Source organism: Phacochoerus africanus, chromosome 1 (assembly GCF_016906955.1).
Source record: "Phacochoerus africanus isolate WHEZ1 chromosome 1, ROS_Pafr_v1, whole genome shotgun sequence".
In the NCBI taxonomy this organism is placed as follows: domain Eukaryota; kingdom Metazoa; phylum Chordata; class Mammalia; order Artiodactyla; family Suidae; genus Phacochoerus; species Phacochoerus africanus.
In genome coordinates, this window is record NC_062544.1 from 287,542,609 (window position 1) to 287,556,271 (window position 13,663).

At 55.7% G+C, this 13,663-nt stretch overlaps 1 protein-coding gene across 1 annotated transcript in view; it reads right to left on the reverse strand.

Moving 5' to 3' along the window:
• Positions 1-4,402, reverse strand: part of ITGB2 (integrin subunit beta 2) — a 29,735-nt gene extending 25,333 nt beyond the window's left edge. Inside the window, exon 1 of the mRNA XM_047798035.1 lies at positions 4,248-4,402. The gene's annotated coding sequence lies outside the window, so the exon portion shown is untranslated. The remainder of the gene's footprint in view (positions 1-4,247) is intronic.
• Between the last annotated feature and the right edge of the window lie 9,261 nt (positions 4,403-13,663).

The window sequence follows — 13,663 nt, forward strand, 5'->3', positions numbered from 1 at the left end:
GTCTGGCCCAGCGGGCTATGGATCTGGCATTGTCACTGCAGCAGCTTGAGTCCCTGCTGTGGTGCAAGTTCGATCCTGGCCTGGGAGATTATACAGGTTCCATGGGTGCGAGCAAAATATTTTTAAAAATAAATACATAGGAGTTCCCATTGTGGCTCAGTGGAAACGAATCTGACTAGCATCCGTGAGGACGCAGGTTCAATACGTGGCCTCGTTCAGTGGGTTAAGGATCCAGCCGTGAGCTGTGGTGTAGGTTGAAGAGGTGGCTCGGATCTGGTATTGCTGTGGCTGTGGTGTAGGCCAGAGGCAACAGCTCTGATTCGACTCCTAGCCTGGGAACCTCCACATGCTGCAGGTGAGGCCCTGAAAAGATAAATAATTAAATAAATAGTAAACAGAAATGAATCCGTGGGTTTTCATCACTAGGGTTCAGCAGGGGCCTCCACCCTGGGTGGGTGCCTCCCACTTGTGACAAATTACAGAGCATCTGTTTTGTCTTTTGTAACCATAGACAAGTAAAAATAGGTTTACACAGAAAAAAGCCAGGAGTTCCTGCTGTGGCTCATTGGATGAAGAATCCAGCTAATATCCCTGAGGATGTGGGTTTGATGCCTTGCTCGGTGGGTTAAGGATCCGGCATTGCCAAAAGCTTCAGCATAGGTTGTAGACGTGGCTCGGAGCCCGCGTTGCTGTGGCTGCGGTGTAGGCCGGTGGCTGTCGCCCCGATTTGACCCCTGGCCCGAACACTTCCATGTGCCCAGGGTGCCGCCCTAAAAAGAAAAAAGGGGGAAAAAAAAACTCCGAATTGGTGGAAATACTGTCCCTTAGGGCTGTGTCTCCGGGCACCCAGCCCCCAGGCGTTGGAGGCGGGGGAGCAAGCCCTGTGTTCCGGGAGTGTAGGGGGCAGGAGCCCTGGCTGGGTGAGGTCACGCCCAGCGAAGAGGCTGGCTTCAGGCCCTGACCTTGGCTCCTCAGAAGCTTCCCGAGCAGTGGGATCAGGCCACATGGGTGCAGAGCTTCTGTACCTCAGACTTGGCCGGATCTGAGCAGCTAAGAGGCCTGACCCCACCTCGATGAGCCAGGGACCGGGACTCCCTCGTGACAGCTCCTGGGCAGAGGGCAGTGGCCGTGGAGGCACAGCCACGCGATGGGGTCGTAGCAGACAGGGCCAGTCTGCAGGTGGAGCCCGGGCCAGGGGGCAGTGGTCCCTGCCGGGACAGCCACTCAGGACTCCAGTCGAGAGGACCAGTGGGCCTCGGCAGCCGCTCTGCTGATCCGGCTGTGCTCTGCACTCACAGCCTCGATTTGCTCGCAGCTGCCCCGAGGCTCGACCAAACCTGCTCCCTCTGCCTAAGGATGGAGGATGAGCAGTCCCAGCCAAGCCAGGGAGCCGGACTGGGGCCCACGTCAGTCCGACCCCAGGGCTGATGCTCTCGGGTCTCCATTCAGCTGCCTGCCGAGTGACTGTGGACAGGTCCCTTCACCCTCTGGACCTCAGATTTCTCCCTTGTCTGGGAGCCACAGTGCCTTGATGGCGCGTTTCACATGCCAACTCTGCTGGGCCACGGTGCCCAGATGTTTTCTCAAACCCTGATCTGGATGTCACCACAAAGGCATTTCATAGAGGAGATCAGCATTAAATCAGTGACTCCGAGCAAAGCAGATGGCCCACCACGGTGTGGGTGGGCCTCGTCTAATCAGTCAAAGGCTGTGAGGGAAAGACTGATGGCCCCCAAGAAGGGGCCTCTGTCTCCAGATGGCCTTTGGACTTGAGCTGAAGCACCAAGTCTTCTCGAGTCTCCAGCCTGCAGGTTTTGGACTTGCCTCCACGAGCCCTCAAGCCCTCAAGCCTCCTCAAAGCAATTCTCTGTCCCTGTGCATGCGTGCACACTTGTGCCACTGGCTGTGACCCTCTGAAGAGCCCTCCGACCCCACGGTGAGCACCCCAGGTCGGGGAGGGCTGCTGGGGGTGCTTTCCAACCCCACCTTGGGGGCGGGGTGGGGGCAGAGCCATGGGTTCCTGCTCTGTGTGTTTTGGAGGCGGTGAGGTGCCTGGCTCCTATTTCACTCACCCCCTCAGAGCCGTGGGGCCATGGCACCCCACACCCAAGCACACATGACAGCTCGGACCTGGGCCACTTGGGAGGTTTTGCAGAGCAGAGATGGGCCAGGGCTCACGCAGAAGCTGGGGTCTGCTAGGCAGCTTGGGGACTAGGCAGCTTGGGGATTTATTGTGCCCTGCCACATCCCCAAGAAGCCCACTTGCCAGGAGTGGGAGTGACTGGAAAACGCAGGCCCACTGAGGACTCCTCTCCACCAGCAGCCCACTCTGCCCAGGAGGGGGAAGCTTGGGGTGGGGCTGGGGGCTCTTTTGTGTAGGGCTGAGCAGCCAGCATCAGGTGGGGGGGGGGGTCCACAGCGCCCCGAGCTGCCCGCTGCCGTGTGCACACACTCCACCAGCCCGACCATGACCCCCCCCATGCAGAGACAAGGCCCCAGTGGCCAGGTGGGGGACGGCGGCAGCACAGCTGGGACAGGCAGGTGTCGCCGTCCCCGGGCCCCTGGGACTCGACACCCACTCCATCGGGTCTCAGCTCCCCGCACAGGCGGGTCTGGGGCAAGATGGGAACCAACACCCACTTCAGGCCCAGTTTGTGCAGAAAGGAACACAGGCACTGGCCAGGGTCAGCATCCCAGCCCTGCTGCCGGGTGGTGTCACCCGGACGTCACCATGAAGCCGCCTAGCATGGGGAGGAGAACACAGGAATGGGGGGTCTCGGCTGGCCTGGCTGACCCCTTGGGGACACAGATCTCTAACCCCCGGCAGCTGCCCCATGACATTGGCTGAGGCAGGACCGCGGGGCCCTCGTGATGACAGGTGTGCGGAACAGCCAGGCCCTCCCCCCCAAGGGCGCCTTCCAGAGCTGGGAGGCCTGAGTCACACAGGGCCACCATGGGCCCTGAGCCGCCCCACCTGCAGGGAAAGCATCTGCCCACGGCCCGTGAGCTGCCGACCACGCCTGGGTCTGAGCCGAAGCTGCAGGGCCTCTTACACAGGCTCGCCTCCCCCGAGGCCCCGCGCCTCCACTCCCCAGGGATGGGAGTTTTGATGATAATTTGCAGAGCCCACTGAGCGTAAACGACCGGCCCATTTCTCAGATGGGAGGCCAGCCCGCGTCACACCCTCCAGGCAGAGCAGACAGGCCTCCCCTGTCTCCTGCACAGCGGCGCCTCCAGGGAGCTTGCCCAAGGCACCTGGCTGCGTGGGCTTCTGCCCTCCTGAAATCTCCAAGTAAAAATGTCACTTGTCCCCAGCCTACAGCTGACACCAACTGGAGGCAGACGGATCCACCCAGATTTTAGCTGAGAACCTGGGCTGGTGGGGAGGGTGCTGGTGGCTGGCTGGGCCCCTCGGGAATTGTCTCTCCTCCCTTGGGGCAGAGCTGAGGGCCACCGAGAGCCCCTCTCTGACACCTGTCCAGGTTCTCGGGCTTGGCTCACCTCCTCGCTCCCGGGGGCCTGGGTGTGGGAGGTGTCGGTCACAGACCCAGGGTCTGTTCCCCTAAGACTCGACAGTCACCCAGCGTTTCCACATTACTAGGCCAGAGCGCCTCACCCTTCGGGAATCCTGGAGAAGCAGGGGCCCCTCCACCAAGACAGGGCACGATGTGTGCACACACACTCACACACACGCTCACACTAACACAGAGGCGTGAAGAGAGCAGGGCTCAGGCAGGAAGAGGAAGGTGCAGCTGGGGTGGCCCAGGAGCCCTCCTACACAGCCCGCTGTGCACCCACCCCGACCCCGCCAGGGCGGTCTGGCCTGCCTCCCCTCCCCCCCGGTCTCCTCTGGGCTCTGCCAGGACCCGCAGCTCCCACGTCGGGGGCTCAGCAAATGCCCGGAGAGACCCTGCACTGGGCAGCCCAGGCCTGGGGCCCCGCACGTCCTCCCCTGCTGGGCCCGACTCCTCAGTTCCATCTCCCTCCTCCAGAGTTGCTCTGCTCTTGGAGGGCTCAGCACCACTCCCCGCCGGATCTCAGCCCAAGGGGCTGGAGTGGACGCTGCGGCGTGTGCGACAGGGATCGGGACCACCAGAGCCCCTGCAGGCTGGGCCCCTTGGAGCTGCTCCCCTTGGGGACAGCAGCAGCCCCAGCCTGGGCACCAGCCACAGCCTGGGGACTGGCCTCAGGGCAGAGCTCCCCTCCAGTAAATCCAGCCTGACTCAGGCAGTTCTCTGTCCGCTCACCTGCTTGATGTCCTGGAGACCTCAGCAGGGGGTCCCGGCTGGGCTGGGGGGCTTCAGTTCCACCCTTTAGCAGGCTGGGTCTGCTGCGCGTCTGGGAAGACACCCGCCCGCCAGAGGCCCTGCTGGCGAAGGCGCGATGCTTCCTGTTCTGCGTTAGCTCTTGGAGGAAGTAGTTACATGTGGCCGATTGCACCACATGTGCCCCATCAAGCCCCGGGCTATCAGGGACAAGCACCTGAGGGGGCCAGGGACACACTTCCCATCGCAGGGAGCTGGAGCGGGGCTTCTGGCACTGCGGGAGCCCCTACCTGCCCAGGGCGTGGCTGTGCCCTGCAGGGGACACAGACCTTGCCAGGCCGAGCCAGGGGTGACGCTATCGGAGCACATGGGAGGGGAAGGCATCCTTCAAAGAAGCACCAGGCCTGGGGAGTCAAACTCAGCCATGGGAGCCAGAAAACAGCCCACCGGCTAAGGGCAGAGGGAGAAGCCGGAGAGCAGATCGGCCAGCGGGATGAGGGCGTTGGCTCGTGAGGACAGCGGGGCCGGACAAGGCCAGGGGAACGTGGGCTCCGAGAGGCCAAGCTCTGTGGGTGCAGGTGCTCAGGGGAGAAGGTGAACGGACAGAGGTGCTCGCCCCGCGGCCGAGTCCTGCCTGAGCCCAGGGGGAGAGAGAGCCGGGGCGCCGAGGCCGCCGCTTGGCTTGGGAGGAAGAGAGACCGTGCTGCCGCCTGGCGAGCTGTGGTGCTGTTCCTGGATGGGGGCTCTGTGGAAAGAGAGCACTTCAGATTCAGCGCAGAAGGAAGGGCAGGAGGCCCACCGACTAGATCTGCAAAGAGCCAGAGCGCGGCCGCCTTCGGGTGAGCCGGGACCCAGAGGCATCACCACCTAAACACTGCCGGCAGGTGCACCTCAGGACCCAGACGGACCTTTAAATCCCAGCAGGATCCAAGCGCAGGCGAGGCAAAGGCGACCCAAGAAATGAGAACGGTTGGTCAGGCCTGAGGCACTGTCGCTGTAAACATAGTCGTAAAAATGTTCTCGAATCTGAGACACAAATCAGCTGTGCAGACGCCCCGGGGAGCCTGCTGCTGCTTCTGATGCTCCTTGCTGGACGTTTGGATGGGAAAGGTGGGCTTTTGCGTGTGACCACGATGAAAAGTCTCCTAAGGAACGGAAATAGGAAGCCTACGGGTGAAGAAAAAGAAAAAAAAAAGTGAGACGTCTTTTTTTGTAAAGGCAAGGTTAACAGAAAAAGCCAGAAGGATGGCGAGTTGAGAGCACGTAATTACGTATCAGGAATGATCTCAAGGGCTCCGGAGAGTCCAGCTTTCTGGTGTCACAGTGCTTCGGACACCAGGCCCCTTCTCCCTCTGCGCCTAAACCGTCTTGATGCGTTTTAAAAATAGACAGAGCAAGGAATTCCCGTGTGGTGCAGCAGGTGAAAGATCCAGCTTCCCTGCAGCAATTCAGGTCACTGCTGCGGCCTGGGTTCAGTCCCTGGCCTGGGAACTTCAGCGGCCAAAGGCAAAAAACCCACAAGTTTTAATTAAATATTCTCTCTCAGGGGAGCTTCCTCCTTATGGAACTCTTCCAGAAGGCACTGTGAAGGGGGAAGGATCCACCAAGAATGTGCCTGTGTCACGCCCAGCGGGGACTCGAGAGAGAGCAGTGGCTGTCACTGGCTGTGACACCAGAGACCCATCAGCCGCAGAGACACACCACGCACAAAGACACGGGCCGCTCAGAGACACTCGCGCTGCTCACAGACGCGAGTTGCTCACGGCCCTAGGCCTTGGAGGAAACAGCAATAGAAATTAAAATAATAAGAAAATTGTACAGGAGATAAAAGAAAAATAACAATTTTTACTCTTGAACCCAAATCAGATCAACACCTGACCTCGCTGAGGACAGAGGGATGCAGTGAGCAAGATCCGGGCTGGAGGGACCCCCCCCCAAGACAAAGCAAGACCCGGGCTGGAGGGACCCCCGCCCCCCCATCTTGGCCACAGATGGCAAGACAGTGGACATGGTGTGGGGACCCACAGATGAGAGATTTAAGACACTGTCCACCCCTCACAAGACGGACCGTATGATATTAACAAATTACTGTTAGTTCTTTTAGCTACGTTAAAGGTTTTGTGATTATGTTAAAGAATTGTCACTTTTTAGAGTTTCGTGTTAAAATGTTACACAAAACATAGCACAATGAGGTTTCAGATTTGCTTCCAAATAATCAGGAGTTCCTGCTGTGATGCAGTGGGATCAGCAGAGTCTCTGCAGCCCCAGGACGCAGGTTCGATCCCCCGCCCGGCACAGTGGGTTAAAGGATCCGGTGTTGCAGGTCGCAGCTGTGGCTCAGATCTGCTCCAGGGAACTCCGTATGCTGCAGGAAGACCAAAAAAGAAAAAAAAAAATTAAAAACAATACCGAACAAAACAAAACCCCCCGCATAACCAGCGGAGGGGTGCAGGGAAGTGAGTGGATAGGGAGGTAAATAGAGGTAGATCGGCCATGAATTGGTTATTGTTGAAGCAGGTGGGTTCATGGAACGATTCAGCCTCCTTTGGTAGCTATGTGAAAGCTTTCTTTTATTTGAAAAAGGAAGGTAAAGTTGGTTAATGAGAATAGTTGAGCTTTGCAAGATGAAAGAGCTCTAGAGGTTAGTGGCACAACGGTGGGAATATGCTTAATAATACTGAGCTTGACATTTAAAAATGGCAAAGATGGTTAAAAGGTTAAATTTCCGAAATACCTATTTCAGCACAATTAAAAAGGAAACAAATGCCGTCTACCAGGAAAACTGTTTGTTAAAAGAGACTCTGAAGGCTGAAAAAAAAGTTTTGAAAACATACCCATCACGGGGTAGAAAATAACCAACACAGCAGTGAGATACCCAAAAATGCGGCTCCGGGCAAAAGCATTAAACGAATCAAATTTGCACATAATGAAAGGTACAGCCCTCGAAGAAAGTTTAGAGTCATAAATAGTTACATACTGAACCACATTGCTAAAAATACATACAACGAAAATTGTCAAGGAGTCCCCACGGGGGCTCAGTGAGGGAGGACCAGCGCGGTCTCCGTGAGGACGCAGGTTCGATCCCTGGCCTTGCTCCGTGGGTTAAGGCTCCGGCGCTGTCACCAGCCGCGGGGCAGGGCTGGGATCAGGTGTGGTCGTGGCCGTGATGCGGGGCCGCAGCTGCCGCGCGGGCTCGACGCCTCGCCTGGGATCTTCCACGTGCCCCAGGTGTGGCCGTAAAAAGAACGGAACGAAACAAAAACCTGACAAAGACACAAGCAGACAAACACAGCGACGAGCGCAGGAAACGTTTTTAACACCCCTCTCACAGAAAAGAACAGATCCGGTAAAACATCAGGCCTCGGGAGAACTGGAGGACTAGACCCCTGCGCCTTGGACTCAATACCACGAGAGCACGAGGGACACCAACAAGCCAAGCATGTGTTGAGCCGCAAAGGGAATCTTAGCACGTCCCAAAGCACAGACCTCATGAGGGGCCAAATTCCCAGACACGGGGTAAGCAGGTGCTGACCGAAGCACAGCTGTCCAGACAACCCGGCCTCTGAAAAACCGGAAACACACCCCGCAGGGAGTGAATGGATGGAAATGAGGGGATACCCCGTGACCATCCGGGGGACCAGCAGCCGCAATTAAAGCACGGATCCGTGGCTACACGGACCCACAGGACACACCCCAACCACACAGGACAGAACACCAGGGTTATTTTTAAGAGCAAGTTGCAAAAGGAGACTTTGTGTAACATGTGCGAGTCCACCCTGACCGCGGGGACGTCGCCCACGGAGTCCCGAGCCCGTGTTGAGGACAGTGGCTGCCTCTGAAGGCAGAGAACACGGGGCTCCTGGGACGGGCATGCGGAAGGCTTCACCTCTATGTTTTTAAGTTTTATTAAGAAGAAAGAAGATGACGTTCTGGGCAAAATAAATCAAACTGTTAGGATCTGATGAACTTTGGGGAGTTCCTGTCGTGGCTCAGTGGTTAACGAAGCTGACTAGGAACCATGAGGTTGCGGGTTCCATCCCCGGCCTCACTCAGTGGGTCAAGGATCCAGCGTTACCATGAGCTGTGGTGTAGGTCGCAGACCTGGCTTGGATCCCGCATTGTTGTGGCTGTGGGGTAGACTGGCAGCTACAGCTCCGATTCAACTCCTAGCCTGGGAGCCTCCATAGGCCACAAGTGCGGGCCTAGAAAAGGCAGAAAGACCGACAAAAAAAAAAACCCAAACTGACATAATGTCCATGAGGATGCGGGTTCGATCCCGGGCCTCACTCAGTAGGTGAAGGATCTGGCGTTGCCGTGAGCTGCGGGGTAGGTCGCAGACCTGGCCCGGATCCCACCTTGCTGGGGCTGTGGCGCAGGCCGGCAGCTGTAGCTCTGATTCGCCCCCGAGCCTGGGAGCCTCCACATATCACATAACCCACTTCACTCTGAACTGACCACAACCCTAACCATCCCACTGAGTCAAACAAGGCAACTTCCCAGACGGACGGGGGTGAGAAAGCAAAACCCGACCAAAGGCCGACATGGCAGCACATCCTGTCCCCCAGGCCACCTGGGTTAGATCCAAAGCAGCCTGAACCCCAGGATAGCGCAGTGGGCGTGGCCAAGAGAACCCCTCCTTTCTGCTCCGCGGGCCGGGAGGAGCAATGCCCTGCAAGACAGAGAGAGCGGGGGACTTGCCCCTATTTCACTTTCTTTTTCCTGGCCTTTCTCCACAGGCAAATGCTTGTCCCCAGAGGCACTCCTAACCCACGGTCACAGCAGCCACAGCAGCAGGAGCTGCTGTTATCATCACTTTGACCTGGAGGTGGACCCAGTCTCAGGAAGTCTGCGACGGGGCAGGAAGCCGAAAGCCCTGCTCTAGAGCCAGAGGGCCAGGAGGGGCGGTCGTGGCGAGCCCGAGAGTGTGGGAGAAATTAACAAGGAGGAGACCTTAGAAAGCTTTCCATGAAGTTCCAGACTCACCCCCGGGCTAGTCCTGTGTGGAAATGACCCAAAAAGCATGTGAAAGGCTTTGAGGATTGAATGGTGGTGTAGACCACAGCCAAGGTTGAAAGCGGGACCAAGGGGACACGGTCCCCACAGGGGGAGGACCCAAACAGCATCGCAGAGACTCTGACACTAAACCCACACAGAACCACAGCCCACAGGAAGCAGGTCTGAACTTGCGGCGTGACCCCAACCAGGATGATGGCTAGAAAAAAAAAGAAAAAACAAAGAGCCATGTTTGAACACTCCGGAGATTTCCGCAGGATCCAAGACTTCTTAAATAATATCCAAAACGTCCAAAAGGCAACCCCGAAGCACTGAAGCAGCAAAGGGCACCCCGAGCACTTGCAGGAGAGGAAATACTCGGCGCTCACCCTGGACGGTCCCAATGCGGGGCAGGCCGAGGGGGGCCGAGGGGACCTGGCAGCCGACAGAGGTCACCCCGTACGAACAAGGAGAGCGGCGCCTGCCCGAGGAACGGGGCCCAGGACCCTGCGGAAGGACCGCAAGAAGGCTGCCACTCGCGCCCCCGGGTCCCGGCACGAGAGGAGGCAAAGATGAAGCAGAAAGGTGTGTGAGGAAGCAAGAGCCAAACGTCCCAAATGCGGTGGGAAACGTAAACGTGCAGATTCAAGAAGCTCAGCGAACCCAAAACAGAAGCCTGAAGAAAGTCAAGCCTACGCACACCCCACTCAGACTGTTGAAAGCCACCCGAGGCACGTGGAGGTTCCCGGGCTCGGGGTCTACAGGGAGCTGCAGCCGCCGGCCTCCGCCAGAGCCCCAGCTACGCCGGATCCGAGCCGCATCTGCGACCTGCACCACAGCTCACGGCAAGGCCGGATCCTTAACCCACTGAGCAAGGCCAGGGATCGAACCCGCAACCTCCTGCTTCCTAGGCGGATTCCTTAACCACTGCGCCACGACGGGAACTCCCCAGAAATAAATGTCTTGAAAGCAGCATTTCACGTGGAGAAACAGGCCCTACCCCATGCAGGGCGTCAGCCACCCGAGGGACGGCTCACGTCCCGTCAGAACCCCGAGGCCGGACGACGGTGGAGCACCTCCTGCCGGTGGCCAGAGAAAAGCACCGCCAGCCCGGAACTGTGTGTCAGCAACGTCATTCCTCCAGTGAAGGGGAGATAAAGACCCTCTCAGGCCGAGGGCCAGACAAGCTCTAAAAGGAATCTTACGATTTCAGAAGGGAACTAAGACCCCAGGGAAACGAGGATGCTCAGAAAAATGAAGGCCAAAGGAATGGAGAAGAGCTCAACGCAGAGGCTGTTTCCCTTCTTCAGGTCTTTACAATATGTGGGCGGCAAAAACTACCAAACTGCCTGGTGGGGTTTTGGCGTATGTAGATGCCGCATGTGTGGCAACTGTGGCATGGAGGGAGGACACGGAAGGGACACGCAGTTCTAAATGCCGCTGCACGTCACCTGGGCGGCACAATGTTCATTTTAAGGAGACGAGGTGTTTAGTATATACATATTGTGGTTCCTAGAGCAACCCCTGAAAAACCTATAGAAAGAGATATACTCAAAAAAAAAAAAAAAAAAGCCAACTCATGAATTAAAATGCAACAAATGCAATACCAAAACTACTGATACAACCCAAAAGGATGCCGGAAACGGGAACAGAAAAGTGGAAAACAGAGGGAACAGAAAAAACCAAAATGTGAACAATAGATTTAAATCCAACAATTTCTTTTTTTCTTTCCTTCTTCCTTTCTTGCTTTCTTCTCTTTCTCTCTCTCTCTCTCTTTCTCTTTCTCTCTGTCTTTCTTTTTCTTTTTTCTTTTTCTTTTTGCTTTTTAGGGCTGCACCCGCAGCATATGGAAGTTCCCAGGCCAGGGGTCCAATCAGAGCTGTAGCCACTGGCCTACACCAAGCCACAGCCATAGCAATGCAGGATCTGAGCCCCATCTGTGACCTACACCACAGCTCACGGCAACACTGGATCCTTAACCCACTGAGCAAGGCCAGGGATCGAACCCGCAACCTCATGGTTCCTAGTCGGGTTTGTTAACGGCTGAGCCACAACAGCAACTCCCAACAATTTCAATAATTACATTGTATAAATGAGCTAATGACATCAGTTGCAAGACAGATATTGGCACATGAAATTTCTTTAAAAATTACACAACTATATGCTGCCTATAAGAAACACTTTAGGGAGTTCCTGTTGTGGCTCAGCGGAAATGAATCTGACTGGCAACCAAGAGGACGCAGGCTTGCTCCCTGTGTGGGTTAAGGATTTGGCTTTGCCATGAGCTGTGGTGTAGGTCTCAGACACGGCTCGGATCTGGCATTGCTGTGTCTGGGCCATAGGCCGGCAGCTACAGCTCCGATTCAACCCCCAGCCTGGGAAACTTCATGTGTCACAGGTGTGGACCTAAAAAGGCAAAAAAAAAAAAAAAAAGAAACACTTTAGGAGTTCCTGCTGTGGAGCAATGACTTAAGAATCTGACTGCAGGAGTTCCCGTTGTGGCGTAGTGGTTAACAAATCTGACTCGGAACCACGAGATTGCGGGTTCGGTCCCTGGTCTTGCTCAGTGGGTTAAGGATCCCACGTTGCTGTGAAGTTGCAGATATGGCTCAGATCCTGTGTTGCTGTGGCTCTGGTGTAGCCTGGTGGCTACAGCTGATTGGACCCCTGGCCTGGGAACCTCCACATGCCATGGAAGGGACCCTAGAAAAAAGGCAAAAAGACAAAAAAAAAAATCTGACTGCAGCAGCTCAGGTTGCTGCAGAGATGCAGGTTTGATCCCTAGCCTAGTGCAGTGGGTTAACTGCAGCTGCAGTTTGGATTCAGTTCCTGGCCCAGGAACTTCCACAGATACAACCAAACAAAACAAAACAAAAAAAGAACACTTTAAATACAAACTGTAGGTAGATTAAAAAATGAAGGATGGGAAAGACACACCATACAAATAGTAATAAAATGAAAAAACAAATAGTAATAAAAAGAAATTAAGGATCTGCCTACAGCTGTGGTGTCACCAAGGAAGGCTGTGTCCTGGGCCATAACATAAATCAGGACGTATTTAAGAGAGCTGAAACTGTACACAGTATGCTTTCTCGCTACATTAGAGTTATTAAATGGAACTAAACCATAAAATAAGCAAGAGGAAGACATGGGGAAATAGCCAAAGGAATAACATACTTGTAAATAATCCATGGGTCAAACAGAAACTTCAGGGGAAATTAGAAAATATTTTGGACAGAATCAAATGAAACACCTCATGTGTTTATAGGATGTAGCTAAAGCAATGTGTGGAGGGAAATTCATAGCATTAAATGCACACATTAGAAACCCAACAGCATGAATGGATCCCAAGCATAGGTTAAGTGGCAATGCCAGGGGGAAATGCAGAAGGCCAGTCAGAGAGACGCAGGCACTGGGGAGACTAACATCAGAACTAAGGCAGGAATCCTTTTCCTAAGCATCACAGGGACAAAATCTCAAAGACAAAGATTGTGAGAAAATGGTGGTGGTGGGGGGGGTTGACTCCTTTATTTAACTGCAAAATGTGCACCCCATCGGGCCCTGTAGCACCCCTTCCTGGCATGTACCATGACCACTGGCGTCTGAGTCTTCAGGGGCATCGTTTGTAAGAAACGTAATTAGATCAGGTTGAGTACCAGGGACATGGCCTCGTCCGCCGTCGTGCGTCCAATCCAGGGAATTCCGTGAAGAAGCTGGAATGCCGGCGGTGGTGGGGCACAGACAGCGAATTCTGGGATTTCTCCAGTTGGAATTGGGAACAAGAACGTGGAACAGAGGACCCCACAGGCCTCTGTGGGGAGTGACCCAGAGGGACAGGGCTTTGCGTCTCAAAGAAAAGTGAAGCCTGGGACGAGTGAGCTATTGGAGCAGGATTCTGGGGATAATCCTTTCCCTGAAGTCAGCCAACAAATGCCTTTTGCTGTCACTTTCAACATTGCCTTCCAGAAACTTAACTTTATTTTACCAGGTGTTCATTGAGGCTTTCAGTGCCTGGGCCAGACCCGGGGCCGGAGGCACAGCCGTGCCCTCTGGGACACGATGGCCCACTCGGAAGCAGGCGCATCGTGGTGACATCAAGCAGAATAAGAGGGGATCCCCAGTGTTTCGGGCATCGGGGCGGGGTGGAGAGGAGGCAGCCAAGGGCGTGTAGAAAAGAGGAAGAGAGGCAAGAGGTGTCTCTGTCCCCTCGCTGTCCTGAATGCCGGCCTGGGCATCCCCGGGGCCCTTGCCACCCGGCTAGGTCCCCACAAGACACACGCCCGAGAGCACCAAGACGGGGGCTATTGGTGACAGCGCGAAGATTAGGAAGGGGTTCTGGGCTCGCTGTGCAGAGGTTCCTGGGTAGGAGGCAGTTTCATAGCCCACGCTGGAGGGAGGGAGGTTGG